The sequence below is a fragment of the Arvicanthis niloticus genome, chromosome 5 (assembly GCF_011762505.2).
Source record: "Arvicanthis niloticus isolate mArvNil1 chromosome 5, mArvNil1.pat.X, whole genome shotgun sequence".
Lineage (NCBI taxonomy): Eukaryota > Metazoa > Chordata > Mammalia > Rodentia > Muridae > Arvicanthis > Arvicanthis niloticus.
In genome coordinates this window covers 62,513,244-62,520,796 of record NC_047662.1, presented here as the reverse complement: position 1 = coordinate 62,520,796, position 7,553 = coordinate 62,513,244, and positions in this window count along the sequence as shown.

The following is a 7,553-nucleotide window of genomic DNA, read 5'->3' as shown; positions in this document are numbered from 1 at the left end:
GTTTCATCTACAAGGCACCTTCACAGAGTCAATGCATACATGCTTTGGGAAATAAGATGTTGAGGATGGACAACTGAGAATACAGGAGGAGAGACAAGTGTCCCTTGGAAGGGGTGGCCACAAAGTGTCCTGGCAAGGCAGGCTGGCAGTCATCCTTCACAGCCTGTAACCATTTCTGGGAAAGGGGAGAAAAGAAACAAAACAAACAAGTAAAAACAAGATAAGGGAAATGGGTAAAGAGGAAGGATGGAGAGAGGGAGGGAAGACATAAAGGAAGAGATGCAGGGAGGGAGAGCAAAAGAATTCGCTTGTTCCTCCTATAGGCTTTTCTGGTCCATTTGGCAGCTGGAACTTACAACATAAAAAAGTACTTAGGGGAACACTGCCCAACCTTAAGCCACAATAGAAGTACCAAGCATTTGTCATGGACACTTAAAATTGGTTTTGTCAACAAAAATGCAAATTAAGCCCATCTTTGTCTTGAAGCCATATGTCTCTGGGATAGAAATATTTTTTCATGTGGAGGATGGTGCTTAGGATTGGCTTGCTTACAGCTCAAAACATGCTCTATGGTGATCTGGGGAGCAGCCCGAGAGGAAACAGAGACATCTAGAGAATGGACATCTTTAGAGATCAGAGGAGGGACAAAGCTGAGAAGCAGCCTGTTGCCTACAATGATAAGAAGAAAGGATACATTGCAAGGAGGATGAGTGTTTCTTCAAATCCCTTCCTGCCTGTGGTCCTTCCAGAGAAATTTCCCTTCCTATTTGGTTTTGCTTATGACCTTTTAACTTTATTGTTATTGTTATTTGTGTGTGTGTGTGTGTGTGTGTGTGTGTGTGTGTGTGTGTGTGTGCTCACGTGCACCCACATGCATGCATGCTCATGCCATGGCAAGCTTGTGGAGGTCAGAGGACAAATGACTCTCAGGAATCAGTTATCTCCTGCCATTTTGCTGTATTTGGGGATCAAACTCAGGTTGTTGTGTGTATGCAGAAGTTCCTCTCTCTACCGAGCTATCTTACTGGCTTCATTTTATTTTTTAATCAAAAAGTGTCCATCTTAAAACTGTTTATCTTTGTAATAAACCTCCAGGATGTTGTCTCTTTCTACCTGGTTTCTCATGAAAGGGCTTTTAAAAAAAATTATCCATTTTTATTTTAAGTAATTAATCATGGGTCTCATTTTGTAGCCCAGTCTAGTCTTGAAGTTGAAACCCTCCTGCCTCAGCTTACTGAATGCTGATATTAAGAATATTAAGGACTGTCATAAATAGTGGCTGCCATGCCAAGCATGACTTTATTTTTCAAGTTCCTCTTCCCTGTGTCCAAAGATAAGAACCAGGAAGACCACATAGTGAACCTTACTTCTTATAATCTAATCTTTCTCTCCTCACATACATAACACTCTAGTTCTTTACACTAAATCTTCAAGAGGCCAGGCCCTGAAAATCTCTAAAAGCATGGGTCCAGAACAACATCTGCATGACCTGGGGTTAGACAGGTGAGTGATGTGGAGGCCCCAGGGTTCTGGTGATATGACCTAGCACTTAAAGATCACAGTATTGACCCCAAGTCACGTAGAGGCAAATCCCAGCCCTGCCCCTTTCTAGGTCCCAGTGACAATTCACTTGATCTTACTAAGCCTTAGTAAAGGAGTGAAAGGGGAGGGTAACCAGACTAAATACTAGCAAAACTTGTATCTGGGCTAAACGTGAACAGTTCATTATTGCTGGGTGTCTTATAAAAAAACAGAAATTTGAGACTGTCGAGTCCAAGGTCAAGACACTGACCAGTTGAGTGTCTGATGAGAACACAGGATCCCCATATCCTCATAGCTAGGAAGTTTTTATTATCATTTCACAGAAATTACAGAAAGGGGGCTAGCAGAAAGGGAGCGAGGCCTGTGGGGTCTCCTTTGTGAGGCCACAAGGGCTCAGTCTAATCACCTGCTGACCGTCTCATTTCCTAATAGCCAGGAATTACATTTTCCGTAATTGTTGAGTGGGAGCACCATCAGAACATGGCAGGAGCCAAGATCACAAAATGTTATCAATGTATAGGTAACAGCAACAGCAGTCAAGCAAAGCAGAAAGTTAGGTTCAAGCTGATAATACGGGAAATAAACAAAGGCACAGTCAGGATCCTGGGGCAAATGACCTATCTTTCCCACACTAAAAGCACAGGATTTGGATACAGGATGCCGGATTATGAAGTCTAAATTCCACTTATTGAGCATTACCACCTGCCAGAAACAACACTAAGTGCTGTAATAGCTCGCTTCATTTTAATCCCCACATAACTGTGAGTTTAATTGTTAAAATCCTGTACTGCTTAGAAGGGTGCCTGGCACATGGCATGGTAGATATCTAGTAAATATTGTTGACACTGAAATGTTTTGAACATTCCTAGGCTATCCCTTTTGAATACATGTAACCTGCTTAGCAGTTCAAACCTGGAGACAGCATCAGCAGCGTTTGACTTTTAACCACCTGAAGCATAGTAGAACAAGCATATGTGATCAAATCTGGTACAGAGATCTGTCTCCATTGGTGAAAAGCTTTTCTACATTGGCCTAAATTGAAGGAAAGCAGCATGTGCCAGTAATGTGTCAAGCAGGATATTATTTAGAGAAATTGCTTCGTGTTTTTCAGGCACGCAGAGTTAGACTGAAAAATATTCTTCTTGGCACATGCATAACAAAGTAATTAAAGGAGTCAACATTCAAAACAAGGAAATGAAAATCTGAAACAGGCATCGAGACAAATAAAACAAAAGCACAGCTTCAGCAGGGACTGTGAGCACCGAGGAGCAGAGCCATCTCTGTCAGGAAGACTGGAGCACTCTGGAGTCATTTCTGTTGCTCTATCTTCTTCAAGGATCTGAAGATTTCTAATGGAAATCAATTTTATAACAAAACTAGCTTCAGACAACTCCACCCCAGAATATTTAGGCTCAGAACTCACCATCCCCACATTTTATTTTATTTTATTTTAGCTCTTAGATATTTTATCAGCAGTCCCAGCTGCTGTCTCTTTGGGGATCTTGTTCCCATTTGGATGACAGATATCATTAAAGAGCAAGTGTGTATACAGGGGACTCTTCTATGTTCATTTAGCAACAGAAAAATAGTGAGACGGGCAGGCAGCTGAGAGAATGAGTAAGTACCCCTTTTGGAAAAGGAATGGGTTTTCACTTTATGATGTTTATTGTTTCAGAAATATTACATCACTTAACCAGCAACTATCTTTGGATAGATCCCACAAAGTGTTCCTATAATCTGTAGTGTCACACCCCTCTGAGGACATTACAATTACTCAGTGACTCCACTGAATTACTACAATGGCCTCTTATCCTTAGAGTATCTAGTTGGCTCTAGCTTCACATTTAACCATTTCAAAGCAGTTTGGAGGAAGCTACAGTCACAAAATGGAAATGCATTACTTTAATCCACTGACTCTGTGTCTGTCTGTCTGTCTGTCTGTCTGTCTGTCTCTCTCTCTCCCCAGAAAACAAAATAAGATGTAAGCCACAGTCGCATTTACAAAAGAAGACATTTACATTTAGCCCATGTGGTTAGTTACAGTGAGGAAGAGCTGCCAGGAAATCATGAGGAAGACCCAGAGGCAGCTCAAAGATGAGGACGGTGTTACTGGTAAAATAGAGGGATAGAGGAGGTTTGCGGGAGTTACTGGATGAAAGTTAGCTGTACAGCAACTCTGTTCAAAGAAATAAGCAGCGGAGGAAACAGCTACTCAGAAAAAGGACCCAGGCTCAAACAGCAATGGATTAAGGATGAGCTTCTTCACTCTTCCGTCTGGCCACAGCCTTGATGCTGTGAGAAGATCCCTGAGAAACCTGGTAAGAAACAGCTGGCAGAAGGCACTGCACACACAAATTCCAGGTACCTGTCACCCTGCACAATTGAGCAGAGTAAGGAAGGGGCATGACAGATACCTGGCTTCAACAGAGCAGGAACACACACGCACACGCGCGCGCGCACACACACACACACACACACACACACACACACACACGCGCACACACGCACGCACGCACGCACACACACACACTTATGTTAGCTCTAATACAAGAAACAACACTCTCAATGTACACCAGTAAAATAAATAAGGCCAGCTACTTGCAAGACAGTTTAAGTTTCTAAATCTACAGAACCCTAAGAATCCAGAATGGTTTTCAATCTGGTCAACACTTCCATCTTAGAAAATGACAGGGGTGGTGTAACCATGTGGCAGGATCAGTTGTCTGATGCTTGTCAAACATCATTTGACTTAATTTTCATAGCAGCTTTAGAAAGGCATAAACAGGTCATGATTCACTTCATTTCACAGTTTTAAAAAGAAAAAAAAAACCTCAGTGAAATGATCCCAGGACCTAGGATGGTACAAAATGTCTATATCTAAAATGGATTAATAGAACAGCAACTCAGATTTTTAAGGCTTCATACACAGTATACCCTGGATATGACTAATGTAAGGAGGTGGCCTAGTCACAATTGAAGAGACAGAAAAAAAGCAACTTTAAATAAGGAATACAACTTTAAATTTAACAAATTTAATTATAAATACATCTCCAATTATTTTGAATATAAATGGACTAGATGGAAGAGCTGAAGACATAAAGGCTATCTGACTGGATAAAAATACAATACAAAGCTGAGCATGGTGGGCCACACCTTTGACCCCAGCACTCAAGAGGAGGTAGAGGCAGGCAGATCTCGGAGGTCACAGGGAGAGATTTTCAGAACAGCCGGGGTTACACAGAGAAACCCTGTCTTGGAAACCCCAAAAAACCAAATAGGTAAATAATACAAACACAACTATGTACTTTTCACAGAAGAGACTAGAGCTGGTTTAGCTGCATGAAGGTAGGAAGTTGTGCTATGCAAAGGGTAAACAAAATAAAAACAGTGTGAACATCGAACTGTCAGACAAAGGACAGGCTAAAAATAATGAAGATGGTTTTATTATAATAAAATTCTAGTTGGTGTTTACATTTTTTTTTAACCAGAAGATGTTGCTCTGTGACACACTAGTATATGCAAGACCCTCACAGGCCTAACTTTCGTATGTTTAACATAAGACTGTTAGAATACATAAAATTTAACCCTCATACAAACTAAAACAAGTGATAATAATTGGACTAATCTAGTCTGTCTTAAACACTTCAGAGGAATTAATAGGAGATAAATCAGTATGCATTAATAAAATGTGCCTGTGATTAACGAGTTTGACCTTGTGAATTTGCATAATGCAGTATTGCCAACCATGGCACTGTGGGTACAGGCCCGTTAACTACTGACCCTTCATTAAAAGGCACGTTACTGAATGCCAGATGAAGTCAAAGTCGTTCTTCACATCTGTTCGTGTGATAGCACTGGGGTTGAAGGTTTTGATTGTTGTTTTGCCCATCTGCTTTGCTCTTTGTATTTTAGTTTAGAAGCTTTTAAAACAGTGTGTGCTTATCCTTGATGATGCCCGATTGTGTGGGACACTGCAGACCCAGTTGTAAGCTCCAAGTATTGGGTTCTGTGCTTTTATTGTTTGCTGGGGCCTCTCACAATGCTTGTCCATAGTCTTTGTTCTGGGCATGTTAATTTTCATACAGTAGAATCTTTTGACGCCTTCTTTTCTTATAAATATTCTAGGTAATAGTTCTTCCAGATTCACAGGGCATTATGAGACTAAATAGGATTTTTATCAAGCACTCAAAATAGTGTCTAGCACATGGGTACTTTCACTTCATATTACCTATTACTATTCACAAGTTTCAGCTTCCTTTATGTTGCCCCTTGGATGCGTCTGAGTCATCTCAAGCCCAGCAGACGTCAGGAACAGCATATTCACTCTTACCACTGTTCAAACCAGAACGCCTCCTCACCCTCAGTTCTTCCCTGTTTGCTTTCAGCCTTCCCCCGACCTATCCACCCACCCACCCACCACAGAGGCATGCTCAGTCATCGTCAACCCAGAGAGATATGGAGAGTGTCTGACTGGACAATTGATGGCTTCTGATGGGATGTGGGTAGGGCCACTGGGAGTGACAATGCTCCAGTGAATATATGGGCAACACAAATTGAATTTTTCCTTATTCTTCTCCTTTTTTGGGGGGTCACAGTGGTGTGGTGGGGAAGGCAGGAGTTGTCCTGGAAGGACTGAAGAATATGGGAAGAGAGTGTGACTAGGATGCATGATTCAAAACTCCCAAATAATCAATAAAAATATTATGTTGGAAAACAATACAACAGAACACTGACATGGGGGTAATGGGATCCTGTTAACATTGCAGCCTTAAAGCTTTGTTCTTTGATGAAGGGATTTGCTTCTAGCCCTTTGATCTCCTTCTTAGCCTCCTTTTCTCTGTGGCCCCTTTTATTTCTTCCATCCACCTCCACTTCACTCCCACACAGAGACCCACTGTCTCCTCCATTTGAACTTGGTGTGGTCTTTTCATCCCGTTCACTGGTGAGTCTCTCTGATTGTCATGTCCTGTCTGCTGTTTCCCTGCCTCCTGGGCATCATAAAATATCCTTGGATTCTTCACAACAGACTGTTGAATCTGGAAATGGAGACTCTTGTTCAGATATTCTTGGCTTTCTCTTTCAGGCTGCTCTGTGAGGCCTTTGGGGCTTCGTGTTGTTTATTCTTGGAGACTTCCTGGAGCGTCAAAAATGGCTTAAAAAACGATCACTGTGCTGTGTGTTGCCTAAGTGACATTCAATCGCCCTACACTGAGCTGAATTTCAATGAGTTTGTGTAAATGAATCGGAAACATATGGATTTCATCCTCCCTAGCTACCTCCACTGTTTTAAAAGCAGGAACTCAGCATTTGGATTTTGCTGAATTAAAATGTTTAAAACTTAGATATGGCAAATCAATATGAGACGGGCTTTTCCATTTCACTTTAAAAAATTAGTTTTTGCAATGATAGAGATTGTACTTGGGGCCTTGTGAATACAGCAAGTACTCTGCTGCTGAGCTACATTCCTGCCCGCCCGGCTTGCCTGTCCTTAATGACCTTCTTGTAGAGGATATCATCTGACTTTTTGAGGTACATCTGCTAAATTTTGCTCGGCTTCACTCCTCTTCACTCTTTCCTTCCCATGAGTCCCTAGCTGTCTTCCTCCTTCCCTTAGACACCAGCCTAATAAGTGGCTGTTGACTGCTTAACTGCTCGTGTCTCAGAGAGATGACCAAGGGTCACCTACCCAGGGCATTCCAGCATGCAGTGGGGAGAAGCATATGAGGAGTTTGGTGAAAAGGCAACATTTTGTGCACCTTGTATTTTACTATCTCTTGTTTGTTTTCCTTCTCTTTGCTTTCAAAGGGGCATTTTCTTTTTGACCTATTTCCTTATGCTGGCCTCCGTGTCCAGCTGCGCACCTCACTCCCCCCTCCCTGCCCCGGGCAGCCATTGCTATAGTCTGAATCTTCTTGTATCCTTTAAAGTTCACAGGCGGAAATCCAGTAAGTGGCCAATGTTACAATTATGAAGGCAGAGCCACCATGAATGAGATTAATATCCTATAAAAG